Source organism: Spermophilus citellus, assembly GCF_964194105.1.
Source record: "Spermophilus citellus genome assembly, chromosome: 5".
NCBI lineage: Eukaryota > Metazoa > Chordata > Mammalia > Rodentia > Sciuridae > Spermophilus > Spermophilus citellus.
The window spans coordinates 29,198,485-29,224,725 of NC_138186.1; positions in this window are offsets into that span (position 1 = coordinate 29,198,485).

Consider the following 26,241-nt stretch of genomic DNA (forward strand, 5'->3'; position numbering starts at 1 on the left):
AAACATAGAGATAGAACGTGAAACTACATTATTGTGTCAAGTTTCAAGAAGCTAGCACAAACCGTGTTGGATTTAGAGTTCCAAATACATCTATGAATATTGGAGAAAACAGAGTGAAACCTAAAAATTCAAACTGTTACTGGAAACGAACGCTTCAACATAGAAGAATGAAATTTGGGAAACCAAGTCAGCTTAGTGTACTGATCATTACCTGAAAGGATCATCCTGTTTGGGTGAAAAAATATTTGATGAGATTTCTGGAGATTCGTAATTTTTGGAAGCTTGGCAACCCGTTCCCATGAAAGTGTTTCTCGCCAGTCACTGCTAAGGGCTACATCAAGAGGAAACAAAACATAGAGACAGAACGTGAAACTACTTTATTGTGTCAAGTTTCAAGAAGCTAGCACAAACCGTGTTGGATTTAGAGTTCCAAATACATCTATCAATATAGGAGAAAACAGAATGAAACCTAAAAATTCAAACTGTTACTGGAAATGAACGCTTCAACATAGAAGAACGAAGTTTCGGGAACCAAGTCGCCTTAGTGTACTGATCATTACCTGAAACTATCATCAAGTTTGGGTGAAAAAATATTTGCTGAGATTTCTGGAGATTCGTAATTTTTGGATGCTTGGCAACCCCTTTCCATGAAAGTGTTTCTCGCCAGTCACTGCTAAGGGCTACATCAAGAGGAAACAAAACATAGAGATAGAACGTGAAACTACTTTATTGTGTCAAGTTTCAAGAAGCTAGCACAAACCGTGTTGGATTTAGAGTTCCAAATACATCTATCAATATAGGAAAAAACAGAGTGAAACCTAAAAATTCAAACTGTTACTGGAAACGAACGCTTCAACATAGAAGAATGAAATTTGGGGAACCAAGTCAGCTTAGTGTACTGATCATTACCTGAAAGTATCATCCAGTTTGGGTGAAAAAAATATTTGCTGAGATTTCTGGAGATTCGTAATTTTTGGACGCTTGGCAACCCCTTTATATGGAAGTGTTTATCGCCAGTCACTGCTTAGGGCTACATCAAGAGGAAACAAAACATAGAGATAGAACGTGAAACTACATTATTGTGTCAAGTTTCAAGAAGCTAGCACAAACCGTGTTGGATTTAGAGTTCCAAATACATCTATCAATATAGGAGAAAACAGAGTGAAACCTAAAAATTCAAACTGTTACTGGAAATGAACGCTTCAACATAGAAGAACGAAATTTGGTGAACCAAGTGGGCTTAGTGTTCTGATCATTACCTGAAAGTATCATCCAGTTTGGGTGAAAAAATATTTGCTGAGATTTCTAGAGATTCGTAATTTTTGGAAGCTTGGCAACCCCTTTCCATGAAAGTGTTTATCGCCAGTCACTGCTTAGGGGAACATCAAGAGGAAACAAATCTTAGATATAGAACGTGAAACTACATTATTGTGTCAAGTTTCAAGAAGCTAGCACAAACCGTGTTGGATTTAGAGTTCCAAATACATCTATCAATATAGGAGAAAACAGAGTGAAACCTAAAAATTCAAACTGTTACTGGAAACGAACGCTTCAACATAGAAGAATGAAATTTGGGGAACCAAGTCAGCTTAGTGTACTGATTATTACCTGAAAGTATCATCCAGTTTGGGTGAAAAAATATTTGCTGAGATTTCTGGAGATTCGTAATTTTTGGACGCTTGGCATCCCCTTTATATGGAAGTGTTTCTCGCCAGTCACTGCTTAGGGCTATATCAAGAGGAAACAAAACATAGAGATAGAACGTGAAACTACATTATTGTGTCAAGTTTCAAGAAGCTAGCACAAACTGTGTTGGATTTAGAGTTCCAAATACATCTATCAATATAGGAGAAAACAGAGTGAAACCTAAAAATTCAAACTGTTACTGGAAATGAACGCTTCAACATAGAAGAACGAAATTTGGTGAACCAAGTGGGCTTAGTGTTCTCATCATTACCTGAAAGTATCATCCAGTTTGGGTGAAAAAATATTTGCTGAGATTCTAGAGATTCGTAATTTTTGGAAGCTTAGCAACCAGTTTCCATGAAAGTGTTTATCGCCAGTCACTGCTTAGGGCTACATCAAGAGGAAACAAAACATAGAGATAGAAATTGAAACTACATTATTGTGTCAAGTTTCAAGAAGCTAGCACAAACCGTGTTGGATTTAGAGTTCCAAATACATCTATCAATATAGGAGAAAACAGAGTGAAACCTAAAAATTCAAACTGTTACTGGAAAAGAACGCTTCAACATAGAAGAACGAAATTTGGTGAACCAAGTGGGCTTAGTGATCTGATCATTACCTGAAAGGATAATCCAGTTTGTGTGAAAAAAATATTTGCTGAGATTTCTGGAGATTCGTAATTTTTGGAAGCTTGGCAACCCGTTTCCATGAAAGTGTTTCTCGCCAGTCCCTGCTAAGGGCTCCATCAAGAGGAAACAAAACATAGAGACAGAACGTGAAACTACTTTATTGTGTCAAGTTTCAAGAAGCTAGCACAAACCGTGTTGGATTTAGAGTTCCAAATACATCTATCAATATAGGAGAAAACAGAATGAAACCTAAAAATTCAAACTGTTACTGGAAATGAAAGCTTCAACATAGAAGAACGTAGTTTCGGGAACCAAGTCGCCTTAGTGTACTGATCATTACCTGAAACTATCATCAAGTTTGGGTGAAAAAATATTTGCTGAGATTTCTGGAGATTCATAATTTTTGGATGCTTGGCAACCCCTTTCCATGAAAGTGTTTCTCGCCAGTCACTGCTTAGGCCTACATCAAGAGGAAACAAAGCATAGAGATAGAACGTGAAACTACTTTATTGTGTCAAGTTTCAAGAAGCTAGCACAAACCGTGTTGTATTTAGAGTTCCAAATACATCTATCAATATAGGAGAAAACAGAGTGAAACCTAATAATTCAAACTGTTACTGGAAACGAACGCTTCAACATAGAAGAATGAAATTTGGGGAACCAAGTCAGCTTAGTGTACTGATCATTACCTGAAACTATCATCCAGTTTGGGTGAAAAAATATTTGCTGAGATTTCTGGAGATTCGTAATTTTTGGACGCTTGGCAACCCCTTTATATGGAAGTGTTTCTCGCCAGTCACTGCTTAGGGCTACATCAAGACAAAACAAAACATAGAGATAGAACATGAAACTACATTATTGTGTCAAGTTTCAAGAAGCTAGCACAAACCGTGTTGGATTTAGAGTTCCAAATACATGTATCAATATAGGAGAAAACAGAGTGAAACCTAAAAATTCAAACTGTTACTGGAAACGAACGCTTCAACATAGAAGAATGAAATTTGGGGAACCAAGTCAGCTTAGTGTACTGATTGATCATTACCTGAAAGTATCATCCAGTTTGGGTGAAAAAATATTTGCTGAGATTTCTGGAGATTCGTAATTTTTGGACGCTTGGCAACCCCTTTATATGGAAGTGTTTCTCGCCAGTCACTGCTTAGGGCTACATCAAGAGGAAACAAACCATAGAGATAGAACGTGAAACTACATTATTGTGTCAAGTTTCAAGAAGCTAGCACAAACCGTGTTGGATTTAGAGTTCCAAATACATCTATCAATATAGGAGAAAACAGAGTGAAACCTAAAAATTCAAACTGTTACTGGAAATGAACGCTTCAACATAGAAGAACGAAATTTGGTGAACCAAGTGGGCTTAGTGTTCTGATCATTACCTGAAAGTATCATCCAGTTTGGGTGAAAAAATATTTGCTGAGATTTCTAGAGATTCGTAATTTTTGGAAGCTTGGCAACCCCTTTCCATGAAAGTGTTTATCGCCAGTCACTGCTTAGGGGAACATCAAGAGGAAACAAATCATAGAGATAGAACGTGAAACTACATTATTGTGTCAAGTTTCAAGAAGCTAGCACAAACCGTGTTGGATTTAGAGTTCCAAATACATCTATCAATATAGGAGAAAACAGAGTGAAACCTAAAAATTCAAACTGTTACTGGAAAAGAACGCTTCAACATAGAAGAACGAAATTTGGTGAACCAAGTGGGCTTAGTGATCTGATCATTACCTGAAAGGATAATCCAGTTTGTGTGAAAAAAATATTTGCTGAGATTTCTGGAGATTCGTAATTTTTGGAAGCTTGGCAACCCGTTTCCATGAAAGTGTTTCTCGCCAGTCCCTGCTAAGGGCTCCATCAAGAGGAAACAAAACATAGAGACAGAACGTGAAACTACTTTATTGTGTCAAGTTTCAAGAAGCTAGCACAAACCGTGTTGGATTTAGAGTTCCAAATACATCTATCAATATAGGAGAAAACAGAATGAAACCTAAAAATTCAAACTGTTACTGGAAATGAAAGCTTCAACATAGAAGAACGTAGTTTCGGGAACCAAGTCGCCTTAGTGTACTGATCATTACCTGAAACTATCATCAAGTTTGGGTGAAAAAATATTTGCTGAGATTTCTGGAGATTCGTAATTTTTGGATGCTTGGCAACCCCTTTCCATGAAAGTGTTTCTCGCCAGTCACTGCTTAGGCCTACATCAAGAGGAAACAAAGCATAGAGATAGAACGTGAAACTACTTTATTGTGTCAAGTTTCAAGAAGCTAGCACAAACCGTGTTGTATTTAGAGTTCCAAATACATCTATCAATATAGGAGAAAACAGAGTGAAACCTAATAATTCAAACTGTTACTGGAAACGAACGCTTCAACATAGAAGAATGAAATTTGGGGAACCAAGTCAGCTTAGTGTACTGATCATTACCTGAAACTATCATCCAGTTTGGGTGAAAAAATATTTGCTGAGATTTCTGGAGATTCGTAATTTTTGGACGCTTGGCAACCCCTTTATATGGAAGTGTTTCTCGCCAGTCACTGCTTAGGGCTACATCAAGACAAAACAAAACATAGAGATAGAACATGAAACTACATTATTGTGTCAAGTTTCAAGAAGCTAGCACAAACCGTGTTGGATTTAGAGTTCCAAATACATGTATCAATATAGGAGAAAACAGAGTGAAACCTAAAAATTCAAACTGTTACTGGAAACGAACGCTTCAACATAGAAGAATGAAATTTGGGGAACCAAGTCAGCTTAGTGTACTGATTGATCATTACCTGAAAGTATCATCCAGTTTGGGTGAAAAAATATTTGCTGAGATTTCTGGAGATTCGTAATTTTTGGACGCTTGGCAACCCCTTTATATGGAAGTGTTTCTCGCCAGTCACTGCTTAGGGCTACATCAAGAGGAAACAAACCATAGAGATAGAACGTGAAACTACATTATTGTGTCAAGTTTCAAGAAGCTAGCACAAACCGTGTTGGATTTAGAGTTCCAAATACATCTATCAATATAGGAGAAAACAGAGTGAAACCTAAAAATTCAAACTGTTACTGGAAATGAACGCTTCAACATAGAAGAACGAAATTTGGTGAACCAAGTGGGCTTAGTGTTCTGATCATTACCTGAAAGTATCATCCAGTTTGGGTGAAAAAATATTTGCTGAGATTTCTAGAGATTCGTAATTTTTGGAAGCTTGGCAACCCCTTTCCATGAAAGTGTTTATCGCCAGTCACTGCTTAGGGGAACATCAAGAGGAAACAAATCATAGAGATAGAACGTGAAACTACATTATTGTGTCAAGTTTCAAGAAGCTAGCACAAACCGTGTTGGATTTAGAGTTCCAAATACATCTATCAATATAGGAGAAAACAGAGTGAAACCTAAAAATTCAAACTGTTACTGGAAAAGAACGCTTCAACATAGAAGAACGAAATTTGGTGAACCAAGTGGGCTTAGTGATCTGATCATTACCTGAAAGGATAATCCAGTTTGTGTGAAAAAAATATTTGCTGAGATTTCTGGAGATTCGTAATTTTTGGAAGCTTGGCAACCCGTTTCCATGAAAGTGTTTCTCGCCAGTCCCTGCTAAGGGCTCCATCAAGAGGAAACAAAACATAGAGACAGAACGTGAAACTACTTTATTGTGTCAAGTTTCAAGAAGCTAGCACAAACCGTGTTGGATTTAGAGTTCCAAATACATCTATCAATATAGGAGAAAACAGAATGAAACCTAAAAATTCAAACTGTTACTGGAAATGAAAGCTTCAACATAGAAGAACGTAGTTTCGGGAACCAAGTCGCCTTAGTGTACTGATCATTACCTGAAACTATCATCAAGTTTGGGTGAAAAAATATTTGCTGAGATTTCTGGAGATTCGTAATTTTTGGATGCTTGGCAACCCCTTTCCATGAAAGTGTTTCTCGCCAGTCACTGCTTAGGCCTACATCAAGAGGAAACAAAGCATAGAGATAGAACGTGAAACTACTTTATTGTGTCAAGTTTCAAGAAGCTAGCACAAACCGTGTTGTATTTAGAGTTCCAAATACATCTATCAATATAGGAGAAAACAGAGTGAAACCTAATAATTCAAACTGTTACTGGAAACGAACGCTTCAACATAGAAGAATGAAATTTGGGGAACCAAGTCAGCTTAGTGTACTGATCATTACCTGAAACTATCATCCAGTTTGGGTGAAAAAATATTTGCTGAGATTTCTGGAGATTCGTAATTTTTGGACGCTTGGCAACCCCTTTATATGGAAGTGTTTCTCGCCAGTCACTGCTTAGGGCTACATCAAGACAAAACAAAACATAGAGATAGAACATGAAACTACATTATTGTGTCAAGTTTCAAGAAGCTAGCACAAACCGTGTTGGATTTAGAGTTCCAAATACATGTATCAATATAGGAGAAAACAGAGTGAAACCTAAAAATTCAAACTGTTACTGGAAACGAACGCTTCAACATAGAAGAATGAAATTTGGGGAACCAAGTCAGCTTAGTGTACTGATTGATCATTACCTGAAAGTATCATCCAGTTTGGGTGAAAAAATATTTGCTGAGATTTCTGGAGATTCGTAATTTTTGGACGCTTGGCAACCCCTTTATATGGAAGTGTTTCTCGCCAGTCACTGCTTAGGGCTACATCAAGAGGAAACAAACCATAGAGATAGAACGTGAAACTACATTATTGTGTCAAGTTTCAAGAAGCTAGCACAAACCGTGTTGGATTTAGAGTTCCAAATACATCTATCAATATAGGAGAAAACAGAGTGAAACCTAAAAATTCAAACTGTTACTGGAAATGAACGCTTCAACATAGAAGAACGAAATTTGGTGAACCAAGTGGGCTTAGTGTTCTGATCATTACCTGAAAGTATCATCCAGTTTGGGTGAAAAAATATTTGCTGAGATTTCTAGAGATTCGTAATTTTTGGAAGCTTGGCAACCCCTTTCCATGAAAGTGTTTATCGCCAGTCACTGCTTAGGGGAACATCAAGAGGAAACAAATCATAGAGATAGAACGTGAAACTACATTATTGTGTCAAGTTTCAAGAAGCTAGCACAAACCGTGTTGGATTTAGAGTTCCAAATACATCTATCAATATAGGAGAAAACAGAGTGAAACCTAAAAATTCAAACTGTTACTGGAAAAGAACGCTTCAACATAGAAGAACGAAATTTGGTGAACCAAGTGGGCTTAGTGATCTGATCATTACCTGAAAGGATAATCCATTTTGTGTGAAAAAAATATTTGCTGAGATTTCTGGAGATTCGTAATTTTTGGAAGCTTGGCAACCCGTTTCCATGAAAGTGTTTCTCGCCAGTCCCTGCTAAGGGCTCCATCAAGAGGAAACAAAACATAGAGACAGAACGTGAAACTACTTTATTGTGTCAAGTTTCAAGAAGCTAGCACAAACCGTGTTGGATTTAGAGTTCCAAATACATCTATCAATATAGGAGAAAACAGAATGAAACCTAAAAATTCAAACTGTTACTGGAAATGAAAGCTTCAACATAGAAGAACGTAGTTTCGGGAACCAAGTCGCCTTAGTGTACTGATCATTACCTGAAACTATCATCAAGTTTGGGTGAAAAAATATTTGCTGAGATTTCTGGAGATTCGTAATTTTTGGATGCTTGGCAACCCCTTTCCATGAAAGTGTTTCTCGCCAGTCACTGCTTAGGCCTACATCAAGAGGAAACAAAGCATAGAGATAGAACGTGAAACTACTTTATTGTGTCAAGTTTCAAGAAGCTAGCACAAACCGTGTTGTATTTAGAGTTCCAAATACATCTATCAATATAGGAGAAAACAGAGTGAAACCTAATAATTCAAACTGTTACTGGAAACGAACGCTTCAACATAGAAGAATGAAATTTGGGGAACCAAGTCAGCTTAGTGTACTGATCATTACCTGAAACTATCATCCAGTTTGGGTGAAAAAATATTTGCTGAGATTTCTGGAGATTCGTAATTTTTGGACGCTTGGCAACCCCTTTATATGGAAGTGTTTCTCGCCAGTCACTGCTTAGGGCTACATCAAGACAAAACAAAACATAGAGATAGAACATGAAACTACATTATTGTGTCAAGTTTCAAGAAGCTAGCACAAACCGTGTTGGATTTAGAGTTCCAAATACATGTATCAATATAGGAGAAAACAGAGTGAAACCTAAAAATTCAAACTGTTACTGGAAACGAACGCTTCAACATAGAAGAATGAAATTTGGGGAACCAAGTCAGCTTAGTGTACTGATTGATCATTACCTGAAAGTATCATCCAGGTTGGGTGAAAAAATATTTGCTGAGATTTCTGGAGATTCGTAATTTTTGGACGCTTGGCAACCCCTTTCCATGAAAGTGTTTATCGCCACTCACTGCTTAGGGGAACATCAAGAGGAAACAAAACATAGAGATAGAACGTGAAACTACATTATTGTGTCAAGTTTCAAGAAGCTAGCACAAACCGTGTTGGATTTAGAGTTCCAAATACATCTATCAATATAGGAGAAAACAGAGTGAAACCTAAAAATTCAAACTGTTACTGGAAAAGAACGCTTCAACATAGAAGAACGAAATTTGGTGAACCAAGTGGGCTTAGTGATCTGATCATTACCTGAAAGGATCATCCAGTTTGTGTGAAAAAAATATTTGCTGAGATTTCTGGAGATTCGTAATTTTTGGAAGCTTGGCAACCCGTTTCCATGAAAGTGTTTCTTGCCAGTCACTGCTAAGGGCTACATCAAGAGGAAACAAAACATAGAGATAGAACGTGAAACTACATTATTGTGTCAAGTTTCAAGAAGCTAGCACAAACCGTGTTGGATTTAGAGTTCCAAATACATCTATCAATATAAGAGAAAACAGAATGAAACCTAAAAATTCAAACTGTTACTGGAAATGAACGCTTCAACATAGAAGAACGAAGTTTCGGGAACCAAGTCGCCTTAGTGTACTGATCATTACCTGAAACTATCATCAAGTTTGGGTGAAAAAATATTTGCTGAGATTTCTGGAGATTCATAATTTTTGGATGCTTGGCAACCCCTTTCCATGAAAGTGTTTCTCGCCAGTCACTGCTAAGGGCTACATCAAGAGGAAACAAAACATAGAGATAGAACGTGAAACTACTTTATTGTGTCAAGTTTCAAGAAGCTAGCACAAACCGTGTTGGATTTAGAGTTCCAAATACATCTATCAATATAGGAGAAAACAGAGTGAAACCTAAAAATTCAGACTGTTACTGGAAAAGAACGCTTCAACATAGAAGAACGAAATTTGGTGAACCAAGTGGGCTTAGTGTTCTGATCATTACCTGAAAGGATCATCCAGTTTGTGTGAAAAAATATTTGCTGAGATTTCTGGAGATTCGTAATTTTTGGAAGCTTGGCAACCCGTTTCCATGAAAGTGTTTCTCGCCAGTCCGTGCTAAGGGCTACATCAAGAGGAAACAAAACATAGAGACAGAACGTGAAACTACTTTATTGTGTCAAGTTTCAAGAAGCTAGCACAAATCGTGTTGGATTTAGAGTTCCAAATACATCTATCAATACAGGAGATAACAGAGTGAAACCTAAAAATTCAAACTGTTACTGGAAACGAACGCTTCAACATAGAAGAATGAAATTTGGGGAACCAAGTCAGCTTAGTGTACTGATCATTACCTGAAAGCATCATCCAGTTTGGGTGAAAAAATATTTGCTGAGATTTCTGGAGATTCGTAATTTTTAGACGCTTGGCAACCCCTTTATATGGAAGTGTTTCTCGCCAGGCACTGCTTAGGGCTACATCAAGAGGAAACAAAACATAGAGATAGAACGTGAAACTACATTATTGTGTCAAGTTTCAAGAAGCTAGCACAAACCGTGTTGGATTTAGAGTTCCAAATACATCTATGAATATAGGAGAAAACAGAGTGAAACCTAAAAATTCAAACTGTTACTGGAAACGAACGCTTCAACATAGAAGAATGAAATTTGGGAAACCAAGTCAGCTTAGTGTACTGATCATTACCTGAAAGTATCATCCTGTTTGGGTGAAAAAATATTTGCTGAGATTTCTGGAGATTCGTAATTTTTGGAAGCTTGGCAACCCGTTCCCATGAAAGTGTTTCTCGCCAGTCACTGCTAAGGGCTACATCAAGAGGAAACAAAACATAGAGACAGAACGTGAAACTACTTTATTGTGTCAAGTTTCAAGAAGCTAGCACAAACCGTGTTGGATTTAGAGTTCCAAATACATCTATCAATATAGGAGAAAACAGAATGAAACCTAAAAATTCAAACTGTTACTGGAAACGAACGCTTCAACATAGAAGAATGAAATTTGGGGAACCAAGTCAGCTTAGTGTACTGATCATTACCTGAAAGTATCATCCAGTTTGGGTGAAAAAATATTTGCTGAGATTTCTGGAGATTCGTAATTTTTGGACGCTTGGCAACCCCTTTATATGGAAGTGTTTATCGCCAGTCACTGCTTAGGGCTACATCAAGAGGAAACAAAACATAGAGATAGAACGTGAAACTACATTATTGTGTCAAGTTTCAAGAAGCTAGCACAAACCGTGTTGGATTTAGAGTTCCAAATACATCTATCAATATAGGAGAAAACAGAGTGAAACCTAAAAATTCAAACTGTTACTGGAAATGAACGCTTCAACATAGAAGAACGAAATTTGGTGAACCAAGTGGGCTTAGTGTTCTGATCATTACCTGAAAGTATCATCCAGTTTGGGTGAAAAAATATTTGCTGAGATTTCTAGAGATTCGTAATTTTTGGAAGCTTGGCAACCCCTTTCCATGAAAGTGTTTATCGCCAGTCACTGCTTAGGGGAACATCAAGAGGAAACAAATCTTAGATATAGAACGTGAAACTACATTATTGTGTCAAGTTTCAAGAAGCTAGCAAAAACCGTGTTGGATTTAGAGTTCCAAATACATCTATCAATATAGGAGAAAACAGAGTGAAACCTAAAAATTCAAACTGTTACTGGAAACGAACGCTTCAACATAGAAGAATGAAATTTGGGGAACCAAGTCAGCTTAGTGTACTGATTATTACCTGAAAGTATCATCCAGTTTGGGTGAAAAAATATTTGCTGAGATTTCTGGAGATTCGTAATTTTTGGACGCTTGGCATCCCCTTTATATGGAAGTGTTTCTCGCCAGTCACTGCTTAGGGCTACATCAAGAGGAAACAAAACATAGAGATAGAACGTGAAACTACATTATTGTGTCAAGTTTCAAGAAGCTAGCACAAACTGTGTTGGATTTAGAGTTCCAAATACATCTATCAATATAGGAGAAAACAGAGTGAAACCTAAAAATTCAAACTGTTACTGGAAATGAACGCTTCAACATAGAAGAACGAAATTTGGTGAACCAAGTGGGCTTAGTGTTCTCATCATTACCTGAAAGTATCATCCAGTTTGGGTGAAAAAATATTTGCTGAGATTCTAGAGATTCGTAATTTTTGGAAGCATAGCAACCAGTTTCCATGAAAGTGTTTATCGCCAGTCACTGCTTAGGGATACATCAAGAGGAAACAAAACATAGAGATAGAACGTGAAACTACATTATTGTGTCAAGTTTCAAGAAGCTAGCACAAACCGTGTTGGATTTAGAGTTCCAAATACATCTATCAATATAGGAGAAAACAGAGTGAAACCTAAAAATTCAAACTGTTACTGGAAAAGAACGCTTCAACATAGAAGAACGAAATTTGGTGAACCAAGTGGGCATAGTGATCTGATCATTACCTGAAAGGATCATCCAGTTTGTGTGAAAAAATATTTGCTGAGATTTCTGGAGATTCGTAATTTTTGGAAGCTTGGCAACCCGTTTCCATGAAAGTGTTTCTCGCCAGTCCCTGCTAAGGGCTACATCAAGAGGAAACAAAACATAGAGACAGAACGTGAAACTACTTTATTGTGTCAAGTTTCAAGAAGCTAGCACAAACCGTGTTGGATTTAGTGTTCCAAATACATCTATAAATATAGGAGAAAACAGAATGAAACCTAAAAATTCAAACTGTTACTGGAAATGAACGCTTCAACATAGAAGAACGAAGTTTCGGGAACCAAGTCGACTTAGTGTACTGATCATTACCTGAAACTATCATCAAGTTTGGGTGAAAAAATATTTGCTGAGATTTCTGGAGATTCGTAATTTTTGGATGCTTGGCAACCCCTTTCCATGAAAGTGTTTCTCGCCAGTCACTGCTTAGGCCTACATCAAGAGGAAACAAAGCATAGAGATAGAACGTGAAACTACATTATTGTGTCAAGATTCAAGAAGCTATCACAAACCGTGTTGTATTTAGAGTTCCAAATACATCTATCAATATAGGAGAAAACAGAGTGAAACCTAATAATTCAAACTGTTACTGGAAACGAACGCTTCAACATAGAAGAATGAAATTTGGGGAACCAAGTCAGCTTAGTGTACTGATCATTACCTGAATCTATCATCCAGTTTGGGTGAAAAAATATTTGCTGAGATTTCTGGAGATTCGTAATTTTTGGACGCTTGGCAACCCCTTTATATGGAAGTGTTTCTCGCCAGTCACTGCTTAGGGCTACATCAAGACGAAACAAAACATAGAGATAGAACATGAAACTACATTATTGTGTCAAGTTTCAAGAAGCTAGCACAAACCGTGTTGGATTTAGAGTTCCAAATACATGTATCAATATAGGAGAAAACAGAGTGAAACCTAAAAATTCAAACTGTTACTGGAAACGAACGCTTCAACATAGAAGAATGAAATTTGGGGAACCAAGTCAGCTTAGTGTACTGATTGATCATTACCTGAAAGTATCATCCAGTTTGGGTGAAAAAATATTTGCTGAGATTTCTGGAGATTCGTAATTTTTGGACGCTTGGCAACCCCTTTATATGGAAGTGTTTCTCGCCAGTCACTGCTTAGGGCTACATCAAGAGGAAACAAACCATAGAGATAGAACGTGAAACTACATTATTGTGTCAAGTTTCAAGAAGCTAGCACAAACCGTGTTGGATTTAGAGTTCCAAATACATCTATCAATACAGGAGAAAACAGAGTGAAACCTAAAAATTCAAACTGTTACTGGAAATGAACGCTTCAACATAGAAGAACGAAATTTGGTGAACCAAGTGGGCTTAGTGTTCTCATCATTACCTGAAAGTATCATCCAGTTTGGGTGAAAAAATATTTGCTGAGATTTCTAGAGATTCGTAATTTTTGGAAGCTTGGCAACCCCTTTCCATGAAAGAGTTTATCGCCAGTCACTGCTTAGGGGAACATCAAGAGGAAACACATCATAGAGATAGAACGTGAAACTACATTATTGTGTCAAGTTTCAAGAAGCTAGCACAAACCGTGTTGGATTTAGAGTTCCAAATAAATCTATCAATATAGGAGAAAACAGAGTGAAACCTAAAAATTCAAACTGTTACTGGAAAAGAACGCTTCAACATAGAAGAACGAAATTTGGTGAACCAAGTGGGCTTAGTGATCTGATCATTACCTGAAAGGATAATCCAGTTTGTGTGAAATAAATATTTGCTGAGATTTCTGGAGATTCGTAATTTTTGGAAGCTTGGCAACCCGTTTCCATGAAAGTGTTTCTCGCCAGTCCCTGCTAAGGGCTACATCAAGAGGAAACAAAACATAGAGACAGAACGTGAAACTACTTTATTGTGTCAAGTTTCAAGAAGCTAGCACAAACCGTGTTGGATTTAGAGTTCCAAATACATCTATCAATATAGGAGAAAACAGAATGAAACCTAAAAATTCAAACTGTTACTGGAAATGAAAGCTTCAACATAGAAGAACGTAGTTTCGGGAACCAAGTCGCCTTAGTGTACTGATCATTACCTGAAACTATCATCAAGTTTGGGTGCAAAAATATTTGCTGAGATTTCTGGAGATTCATAATTTTTGGATGCTTGGCAACCCCTTTCCATGTAAGTGATTCTCGCCAGTCACTGCTTAGGGCTACATCAAGAGGAAACAAAACATAGAGATAGAACGTGAAACTACTTTATTGTGTCAAGTTTCAAGAAGCTAGCACAAACCGTTTTGGATTTAGAGTTCCAAATACATCTATCAATATAGGAGAAAACAGAGTGAAACCAAAAATTCAAACGGTTACTGGAAAAGAACGCTTCAACATAGAAGAACGAAATTTGGTGAACCAAGTGGGCTTAGTGTTCTGATCATTACCTGAAAGTATCATCCAGTTTGTGTGAAAAAATATTTGCTGAGATTTCTGGAGATTCGTAATTTTTGGAAGCTTGGCAACCCGTTTCCATGAAAGTGTTTCTCGCCAGTCCCTGCTAAGGGCTACATCAAGAGGAAACAAAACATAGAGACAGAACGTGAAACTACTTTATTGTGTCAAGTTTCAAGAAGCTAGCACAAACCCTGTTAGATTTAGAGTTCCAAATACATCTATCAATGTAGGAGAAAACAGAGTGAAACCTAAAAATTCAAACTGTTACTGGAAACGAACGCTTCAACATAGAAGAATGAAATTTAAGGAACCAAGTCAGCTTAGTATACTGATTGATCATTACCTGAAAGTATCATCCAGTTTGGGTGAAAAAATATTTGCTGAGATTTCTGGAGATTCGTAATTTTTGGACGCTTGGCAACCCCTTTATATGGAAGTGTTTCGCGCCAGTCACTGCTTAGGGCTACATCAAGAGGAAACAAACCATAGAGATAGAACGTGAAACTACATTATTGTGTCAAGTTTCAAGAAGCTAGCACAAACCGTGTTGGATTTAGAGTTCCAAATACATCTATCAATATAGGAGAAAACAGAGTGAAACCTAAAAATTCAAACTGTTACTGGAAATGAACGCTTCAACATAGAAGAACGAAATTTGGTGAACCAAGTGGGCTTAGTGTTCTGATCATTACCTGAAAGTATCATCCAGTTTGGGTGAAAAAATATTTGCTGAGATTTCTAGAGATTCGTAATTTTTGGAAGCTTGGCAACCCCTTTCCATGAAAGTGTTTATCGCCAGTCACTGCTTAGGGGAACATCAAGAGGAAACAAATCATAGAGATAGAACGTGAAACTACATTATTGTGTCAAGTTTCAAGAAGCTACCACAAACCGTGTTGGATTTAGAGTTCCAAATACATCTATCAATATAGGAGAAAACAGAGTGAAACCTAAAAATTCAAACTGTTACTGGAAACGAACGCTTCAACATAGAAGAATGAAATTTGGGGAACCAAGTCAGCTTAGTGTACTGATCATTACCTGAAAGTATCATCCAGTTTGGGTGAAAAAATATTTGCTGAGATTTCTGGAGATTCGTAATTTTTGGACGCTTGGCAACCCCTTTATATGGAAGTGTTTCTCGCCAGTCACTGCTTAGGGCTACATCAAGAGGAAACAAAACATAGAGATAGAACGTGAAACTACATTATTGTGTCAAGTTTCAAGAAGCTAGCACAAACCGTGTTGGATTTAGAGTTCCAAATACATCTATCAATATAGGAGAAAACAGAGTGAAACCTAAAAATTCAAACTGTTACTGGAAACGAACGCTTCAACATAGAAGAACGAAATTTGGTGAACCAAGTCAGCTTAGTGTACTGATCATTACCTGAAAGTATCATCAAGTTTGGGTGAAAAAATATTTGCTGAGATTTCGGGAGATTCGTAATTTTTGGACGCTTGGCAACCCCTTTATATGGAAGTGTTTCTCGCCAATCACTGCTTAGGGCTACATCAAGAGGAAACAAAACATAGAGATAGAACGTGAAACTACATTATTGTGTCAAGTTTCAAGAATCCAGCACAAACCGTGTTGGATTTAGAGTTCCAAATACATCTATCAATATAATAGAAAACAGAGTGAAACCTAAAAATTCAAACTGTTACTTTAAACGAACGCTTTAACATAGAAGAACGAAATTTGGTGAACCAAGTCAGCTTAGTGTACTGATCATTACCTGAAAGTATCATCCAGTTTGGGTGAAAAAATATTTGCTGAGATTTCTGGAGATTCGTAATTTTTGGACACTTGGCAACCCCTTTATATGGAAGTGTTTCTCGCCAGTCACTGCTTAGGGCTACATCAAGAGGAAACAAAACATAGAGATAGAACGTGAAACTACATTATTGTGTCAAGTTTCAAGAAGCTAGCACAAACCGTGTTGGATTTAGAGTTCCAAATACATCTATCAATATAGGAGAAAACAGAATGAAACCTAAAAATTCAAACTGTTACTGGAAATGAACGCTTCAACATAGAAGAACGAAGTTTCGAGAACCAAGTCGCCTTAGTGTACTGATCATTACCTGAAACTATCATCCAGTTTGGGTGAAAAAATATTTGCTGAGATTTCTGGAGATTCGTAATTTTTGGATGCTTGGCAACCCCTTTCCATGAAAGTGTTTCTCGCCAGTCACTGCTTAGGGCTACATCAAGAGGAAACAAAACATAGAGATAGAACGTGAAACTACTTTATTGTGTCAAGTTTCAAGAAGCTAGCACAAACCGTGTTGTATTTAGAGTTCCAAATACATCTATCAATATAGGAGAAAACAGAGTGAAACCTAAAAATTCAAACTGTTACTGGAAACGAACGCTTCAACATAGAAGAAGGAAATTTGGTGAACCAAGTCAGCTTAGTGTACTGATCATTACCTGAAAGTATCATCCAGTTTGGGTGAAAAATTATTTGCTGAAATTTCTGGAGATTCGTAATTTTTGGAAGCTTGGCAACCCCTTTCCATGGAAGTGTTTCTCGCCAGTCACTGCTTAGGGCTACATCAAGAGGAAACAAAACATAGAGATAGAACGTGAAACTACTTTATTGTGTCAAGTTTCAAGAAGCTAGCACAAACCGTGTTGTATTTAGAGTTCCAAATACATCTATCAATATAGGAGAAAACAGAGTGAAACCTAAAAATTCAAACTGTTACTGGAAACGAACGCTTCAACATAGAAGAATGAAATTTGGGGAACCAAGTCAGATTAGTGTACTGGTCATTACCTGAAAGTATCATCCAGTTTGGGTGAAAAAATATTTGCTGAGATTTCTGGAGATTCGTAATTTTTGGACGCTTGGCAACCCCTTTATATGGAAGTGTTTCTCGCCAGTCACTGCTTAGGGCTACATCAAGAGGAAACAAAACATAGAGATAGAACGTGAAACTACATTATTGTGTCAAGTTTCAAGAAGCTAGCACAAACCGTGTTGGATTTAGAGTTCCAAATACATCTATCAATATAGGAGAAAACAGAGTGAAACCTAAAAATTCAAACTGTTACTGGAAATGAACGCTTCAACATAGAAGAACGAAATTTGGTGAACCAAGTCAGCTTAGTGTACTGATCATTACCTGAAAGTATCATCCAGTTTGGGTGAAAAATTATTTGCTGAAATTTCTGGAGATTCGTAATTTTTGGACGCTTGGCAACCCCTTTATATGGAAGTGTTTCTCGCCAGTCACTGCTTAGGGCTACATCAAGAGGAAACAAAACATAGAGATAGAACGTGAAACTACATTATTGTGTCAAGTTTCAAGAATCTAGCACAAACCGTGTTGGATTTAGAGTTCCAAATACATCTATCAATATAGGAGAAAACAGAGTGAAACCTAAAAATTCAAACTGTTACAGGAAACGAACGCTTCAACATAGAAGAACGAAATTTGGTGAACCAAGTCAGCTTAGTGTACTGATCATTACCTGAAAGTATCATCCAGTTTGTGTGAAAAAATATTTGCTGAGATTTCTGGAGATTCGTAATTTTTGGACCCTTGGCAACCCCTTTATATGGAAGTGTTTCTCGCCAGTCACTGCTTAGGGCTACATCAAGAGGAAACAAAACATAGAGATAGAACGTGAAACTACATTATTGTGTCAAGTTTCAAGAAGCTAGCACAAACCGTGTTGGATTTAGAGTTCCAAATACATCTATCAATATAGGAGAAAACAGAATGAAACCTAAAAATTCAAACTGTTACTGGAAATGAACGCTTCAACATAGAAGAACGAAGTTTCGAGAACCAAGTCGCCTTAGTGTACTGATCATTACCTGAAAGTATCATCCAGTTTGGGTGAAAAAATATTTGCTGAGATTTCTGGAGATTCGTATTTTTTGGATGCTTGGCAACATCTTTCCATGAAAGTGTTTCTCGCCAGTCACTGCTTAGGGCTACATCAAGAGGAAACAAAACATAGAGATAGAACGTGAAACTACATTATTGTGTCAAGTTTCAAGAAGCTAGCACAAACCATGTTGGATTTAGAGTTCCAAATACATCTATCAATATAGGAGAAAACAGAGTGAAACCTAAAAATTCAAACTGTTACTGGAAACGAACGCTTCAACATAGAAGAATGAAATTTGGGGAACCAAGTCACCTTAGTGTACTGATCTTTACCTGAAAGTATCATCCAGTTTGGGTGAAAAAATATTTGCTGAGATTTCTGGAGATTCGTAATTTTTGGACGCTTGGCAACCCGTTTCCATGAAAGTGTTTCTCGCCAGTCACTGCTAATGGCTACATCAAGAGGAAACAAAACATAGAGATAGAACGTGAAACTACATTATTGTGTCAAGTTTCAAGAAGCTAGCACAAACCGTGTTGGATTTAGAGTTCCAAATACATCTATCAATATAGGAGAAAACAGAGTGAAACCTAAAAATTCAAACTGTTACTGGAAACGAACGCTTCAACATAGAAGAACGAAATTTGGTGAACCAAGTGGGCTTAGTGTTCTGATCATTACCTGAAAGGATCATCCAGTTTGTGTGAAAAAATATTTGCTGAGATTTCTGGAGATTCGTAATTTTTGAAAGCTTGGCAACCCCTTTCCATGAAAGTGTTTCTCGCCAGTCACTGCTAAGGGCTACATCAAGAGGAAACAAAACATAGAGACAGAACGTGAAACTACTTTATTGTGTCAAGTTTCAAGAAGCTAGCACAAACCGTTTTGGATTTAGAGTTCCAAATACATCTATCAATATAGGAGAAAACAGAATGTAACCTAAAAATTCAAACTGTTACTGGAAATGAACGCTTCAACATAGAAGAACGAAGTTTCGGGAACCAAGTCGCCTTAGTGTACTCTTCATTACCTGAAATTATCATCAAGTTTGGGTGAAAAAATATTTGCTGAGATTTCTGGAGATTCGTAATTTTTGGATGCTTGGAAACCCCTTTCCATGAAAGTGTTTCTCGCCAGTCACTGCTAAGGGCTACATCAAGAGGAAACAAAACATAGAGACAGAACGTGAAACTAATTATTGTGTCAAGTTTCAAGAAGCTAGCACAAACCGTGTTGGATTTAGAGTTCCAAATACATCTATCAATATAGGAGAAAATAGAGTGAAACCTAAAAATTCAAACTGTTACTGGAAATGAACGCTTCAACATAGAAGGACGAAGTTGCGGGAACCAAGTCGCCTTAGTGTACTGATCATTACCTGAAAGTATCATCCAGTTTGGGTGAAAAAATATTTGCTGAGATTTCTGGAGATTCGTAATTTTTGGACGCTTGGCAACCCGTTTCCATGAAAGTGTTTCTCGCCAGTCACTGCTAATGGCTACATCAAGAGGAAACAAAACATAGAGATAGAACGTGAAACTACATTATTGTGTCAAGTTTCAAGAAGCTAGCACAAACCGTGTTGGATTTAGAGTTCCAAATACATCTATCAATATAGGAGAAAACAGAGTGAAACCTAAAAATTCAAACTGTTACTGGAAACGAACGCTTCAACATAGAAGAACGAAATTTGGTGAACCAAGTGGGCTTAGTGTTCTGATCATTACCTGAAAGGATCATCCAGTTTGTGTGAAAAAATATTTGCTGAGATTTCTGGAGATTCGTAATTTTTGAAAGCTTGGCAACCCCTTTCCATGAAAGTGTTTCTCGCCAGTCACTGCTAAGGGCTACATCAAGAGGAAACAAAACATAGAGACAGAACGTGAAACTACTTTATTGTGTCAAGTTTCAAGAAGCTAGCACAAACCGTTTTGGATTTAGAGTTCCAAATACATCTATCAATATAGGAGAAAACAGAATGTAACCTAAAAATTCAAACTGTTACTGGAAATGAACGCTTCAACATAGAAGAACGAAGTTTCGGGAACCAAGTCGCCTTAGTGTACTCTTCATTACCTGAAATTATCATCAAGTTTGGGTGAAAAAATATTTGCTGAGATTTCTGGAGATTCGTAATTTTTGGATGCTTGGAAACCCCTTTCCATGAAAGTGTTTCTCGCCAGTCACTGCTAAGGGCTACATCAAGAGGAAACAAAACATAGAGACAGAACGTGAAACTAATTATTGTGTCAAGTTTCAAGAAGCTAGCACAAACCGTGTTGGATTTAGAGTTCCAAATACATCTATCAATATAGGAGAAAATAGAGTGAAACCTAAAAATTCAAACTGTTACTGGAAATGAACGCTTCAACATAGAAGGACGAAGTTGCGGGAACCAAGTCGCCTTAGTGTACTGATCATTACCTGAAAGTATCATCCAGTTTGGGTGAAAAAATATTTGCTGAGATTTCTGGAGATTCGTAATTTTTGGAAGCTTGGCAACCCCTTTCCATGAAAGTGTTTCTCGCCAGTCACTGCTTAGCGATACATCAAGAGGAAACAAAACATAGAGTGAACGTGAAACTACATTATTGTGTCAAGTTTCAAGAAGCTAGCACGAACCGTGTTGTATTTAGAGTTCCAAATACTTCTATCAATATAGGAGAAAACAGAGTGAAACCTAAAAATTCAAACTGTTACTGGAAACGAACGCTTCAACATAGAAGAATGAAATTTGGGGAACCAAGTCAGCTTAGTGTACTGATCATTACCTGAAAGTATCATCCAGTTTGGGTGAAAAAATATTTGCTGAGATTTCTGGAGATTCGTAATTTTTGGACGCTTGGCAACCCCTTTATATGGAAGTGTTTCTCGCCAGTCACTGCTTAGGGCTACATCAAGAGGAAACAAAACATAGAGATAGAACGTGAAACTACATTATTGTGTCAAGTTTCAAGAAGCTAGCACAAACCGTGTTGTATTTAGAGTTCCAAATACATCTATCAATATAGGAGAAAACAGAGTGAAACCTAAAAATTCAAACTGTTACTGGAAACGAACGATTCAACATAGAAGAACGAAATTTGGTGAACCAAGTCAGCTTAGTGTACTGATCATTACCTGAAAGTATCATCAAGTTTGGGTGAAAAAATATTTGCTGAGATTTCGGGAGATTCGTAATTTTTGGACGCTTGGCAACCCCTTTATATGGAAGTGTTTCTCGCCAATCACTGCTTAGGGCTACATCAAGAGGAAACAAAACATAGAGATAGAACGTGAAACTACATTATTGTGTCAAGTTTCAAGAATCCAGCACAAACCGTGTTGGATTTAGAGTTCCAAATACATCTATCAATATAATAGAAAACAGAGTGAAACCTAAAAATTCAAACTGTTACTTTAAACGAACGCTTTAACATAGAAGAACGAAATTTGGTGAACCAAGTCAGCTTAGTGTACTGATCATTACCTGAAAGTATCATCCAGTTTGGGTGAAAAAATATTTGCTGAGATTTCTGGAGATTCGTAATTTTTGGACACTTGGCAACCCCTTTATATGGAAGTGTTTCTCGCCAGTCACTGCTTAGGGCTACATCAAGAGGAAACAAAACATAGAGATAGAACGTGAAACTACATTATTGTGTCAAGTTTCAAGAAGCTAGCACAAACCGTGTTGGATTTAGAGTTCCAAATACATCTATCAATATAGGAGAAAACAGAATGAAACCTAAAAATTCAAACTGTTACTGGAAATGAACGCTTCAACATAGAAGAACGAAGTTTCGAGAACCAAGTCGCCTTAGTGTACTGATCATTACCTGAAACTATCATCCAGTTTGGGTGAAAAAATATTTGCTGAGATTTCTGGAGATTCGTAATTTTTGGATGCTTGGCAACCCCTTTCCATGAAAGTGTTTCTCGCCAGTCACTGCTTAGGGCTACATCAAGAGGAAACAAAACATAGAGATAGAACGTGAAACTACTTTATTGTGTCAAGTTTCAAGAAGCTAGCACAAACCGTGTTGTATTTAGAGTTCCAAATACATCTATCAATATAGGAGAAAACAGAGTGAAACCTAAAAATTCAAACTGTTACTGGAAACGAACGCTTCAACATAGAAGAAGGAAATTTGGTGAACCAAGTCAGCTTAGTGTACTGATCATTACCTGAAAGTATCATCCAGTTTGGGTGAAAAATTATTTGCTGAAATTTCTGGAGATTCGTAATTTTTGGAAGCTTGGCAACCCCTTTCCATGGAAGTGTTTCTCGCCAGTCACTGCTTAGGGCTACATCAAGAGGAAACAAAACATAGAGATAGAACGTGAAACTACTTTATTGTGTCAAGTTTCAAGAAGCTAGCACAAACCGTGTTGTATTTAGAGTTCCAAATACATCTATCAATATAGGAGAAAACAGAGTGAAACCTAAAAATTCAAACTGTTACTGGAAACGAACGCTTCAACATAGAAGAATGAAATTTGGGGAACCAAGTCAGATTAGTGTACTGGTCATTACCTGAAAGTATCATCCAGTTTGGGTGAAAAAATATTTGCTGAGATTTCTGGAGATTCGTAATTTTTGGACGCTTGGCAACCCCTTTATATGGAAGTGTTTCTCGCCAGTCACTGCTTAGGGCTACATCAAGAGGAAACAAAACATAGAGATAGAACGTGAAACTACATTATTGTGTCAAGTTTCAAGAAGCTAGCACAAACCGTGTTGGATTTAGAGTTCCAAATACATCTATCAATATAGGAGAAAACAGAGTGAAACCTAAAAATTCAAACTGTTACTGGAAATGAACGCTTCAACATAGAAGAACGAAATTTGGTGAACCAAGTCAGCTTAGTGTACTGATCATTACCTGAAAGTATCATCCAGTTTGGGTGAAAAATTATTTGCTGAAATTTCTGGAGATTCGTAATTTTTGGACGCTTGGCAACCCCTTTATATGGAAGTGTTTCTCGCCAGTCACTGCTTAGGGCTACATCAAGAGGAAACAAAACATAGAGATAGAACGTGAAACTACATTATTGTGTCAAGTTTCAAGAATCTAGCACAAACCGTGTTGGATTTAGAGTTCCAAATACATCTATCAATATAGGAGAAAACAGAGTGAAACCTAAAAATTCAAACTGTTACAGGAAACGAACGCTTCAACATAGAAGAACGAAATTTGGTGAACCAAGTCAGCTTAGTGTACTGATCATTACCTGAAAGTATCATCCAGTTTGTGTGAAAAAATATTTGCTGAGATTTCTGGAGATTCGTAATTTTTGGACCCTTGGCAACCCCTTTATATGGAAGTGTTTCTCGCCAGTCACTGCTTAGGGCTACATCAAGAGGAAACAAAACATAGAGATAGAACGTGAAACTACATTATTGTGTCAAGTTTCAAGAAGCTAGCACAAACCGTGTTGGATTTAGAGTTCCAAATACATCTATCAATATAGGAGAAAACAGAATGAAACCTAAAAATTCAAACTGTTACTGGAAATGAACGCTTCAACATAGAAGAACGAAGTTTCGAGAACCAAGTCGCCTTAGTGTACTGATCATTACCTGAAAGTATCATCCAGTTTGGGTGAAAAAATATTTGCTGAGATTTCTGGAGATTCGTATTTTTTGGATGCTTGGCAACATCTTTCCATGAAAGTGTTTCTCGCCAGTCACTGCTTAGGGCTACATCAAGAGGAAACAAAACATAGAGATAGAACGTGAAACTACATTATTGTGTCAAGTTTCAAGAAGCTAGCACAAACCATGTTGGATTTAGAGTTCCAAATACATCTATCAATATAGGAGAAAACAGAGTGAAACCTAAAAATTCAAACTGTTACTGGAAACGAACGCTTCAACATAGAAGAATGAAATTTGGGGAACCAAGTCACCTTAGTGTACTGATCTTTACCTGAAAGTATCATCCAGTTTGGGTGAAAAAATATTTGCTGAGATTTCTGGAGATTCGTAATTTTTGGACGCTTGGCAACCCGTTTCCATGAAAGTGTTTCTCGCCAGTCACTGCTAATGGCTACATCAAGAGGAAACAAAACATAGAGATAGAACGTGAAACTACATTATTGTGTCAAGTTTCAAGAAGCTAGCACAAACCGTGTTGGATTTAGAGTTCCAAATACATCTATCAATATAGGAGAAAACAGAGTGAAACCTAAAAATTCAAACTGTTACTGGAAACGAACGCTTCAACATAGAAGAACGAAATTTGGTGAACCAAGTGGGCTTAGTGTTCTGATCATTACCTGAAAGGATCATCCAGTTTGTGTGAAAAAATATTTGCTGAGATTTCTGGAGATTCGTAATTTTTGAAAGCTTGGCAACCCCTTTCCATGAAAGTGTTTCTCGCCAGTCACTGCTAAGGGCTACATCAAGAGGAAACAAAACATAGAGAAAGAACGTGAAACTACTTTATTGTGTCAAGTTTCAAGAAGCTAGCACAAACCGTTTTGGATTTAGAGTTCCAAATACATCTATCAATATAGGAGAAAACAGAATGTAACCTAAAAATTCAAACTGTTACTGGAAATGAACGCTTCAACATAGAAGAACGAAGTTTCGGGAACCAAGTCGCCTTAGTGTACTCTTCATTACCTGAAATTATCATCAAGTTTGGGTGAAAAAATATTTGCTGAGATTTCTGGAGATTCGTAATTTTTGGATGCTTGGAAACCCCTTTCCATGAAAGTGTTTCTCGCCAGTCACTGCTTAGGGCTACATCAAGAGGAAACAAAACATAGAGATAGAACGTGAAACTACTTTATTGTGTCAAGTTTCAAGAAGCTAGGACAAACCGTGTTGTATTTAGAGTTCCAAATACATCTATCAATATAGGAGAAAACAGAGTGAAACCTAAAAATTCAAACTGTTACTGGAAACGAATGCTTCAACATAGAAGAATGAAATTTGGGGAACCAAGTCAGCTTAGTGTACTGATCATTACCTGAAAGGATCATCCAGTTTGGGTGAAAAAATATTTGCTGAGATTTCTGGAGATTCGTAATTTTTGGATGCTTGGCTACCCTTTTCCATGAAAGTGTTTCTCGCCAGTCACTGCTAAGGGCTACATCAAGAGGAAACAAAACATAGAGACAGAACGTGAAACTAATTATTGTGTCAAGTTTCAAGAAGCTAGCACAAACCGTGTTGGATTTAGAGTTCCAAATACATCTATCAATATAGGAGAAAATAGAGTGAAACCTAAAAATTCAAACTGTTACTGGAAATGAACGCTTCAACATAGAAGGACGAAGTTGCGGGAACCAAGTCGCCTTAGTGTACTGATCATTACCTGAAAGTATCATCCAGTTTGGGTGAAAAAATATTTGCTGAGATTTCTGGAGATTCGTAATTTTTGGAAGCTTGGCAACCCCTTTCCATGAAAGTGTTTCTCGCCAGTCACTGCTTAGCGATACATCAAGAGGAAACAAAACATAGAGTGAACGTGAAACTACATTATTGTGTCAAGTTTCAAGAAGCTAGCACGAACCGTGTTGTATTTAGAGTTCCAAATACTTCTATCAATATAGGAGAAAACAGAGTGAAACCTAAAAATTCAAACTGTTACTGGAAACGAACGCTTCAACATAGAAGAATGAAATTTGGGGAACCAAGTCAGCTTAGTGTACTGATCATTACCTGAAAGTATCATCCAGTTTGGGTGAAAAAATATTTGCTGAGATTTCTGGAGATTCGTAATTTTTGGACGCTTGGCAACCCCTTTATATGGAAGTGTTTCTCGCCAGTCACTGCTTAGGGCTACATCAAGAGGAAACAAAACATAGAGATAGAACGTGAAACTACATTATTGTGTCAAGTTTC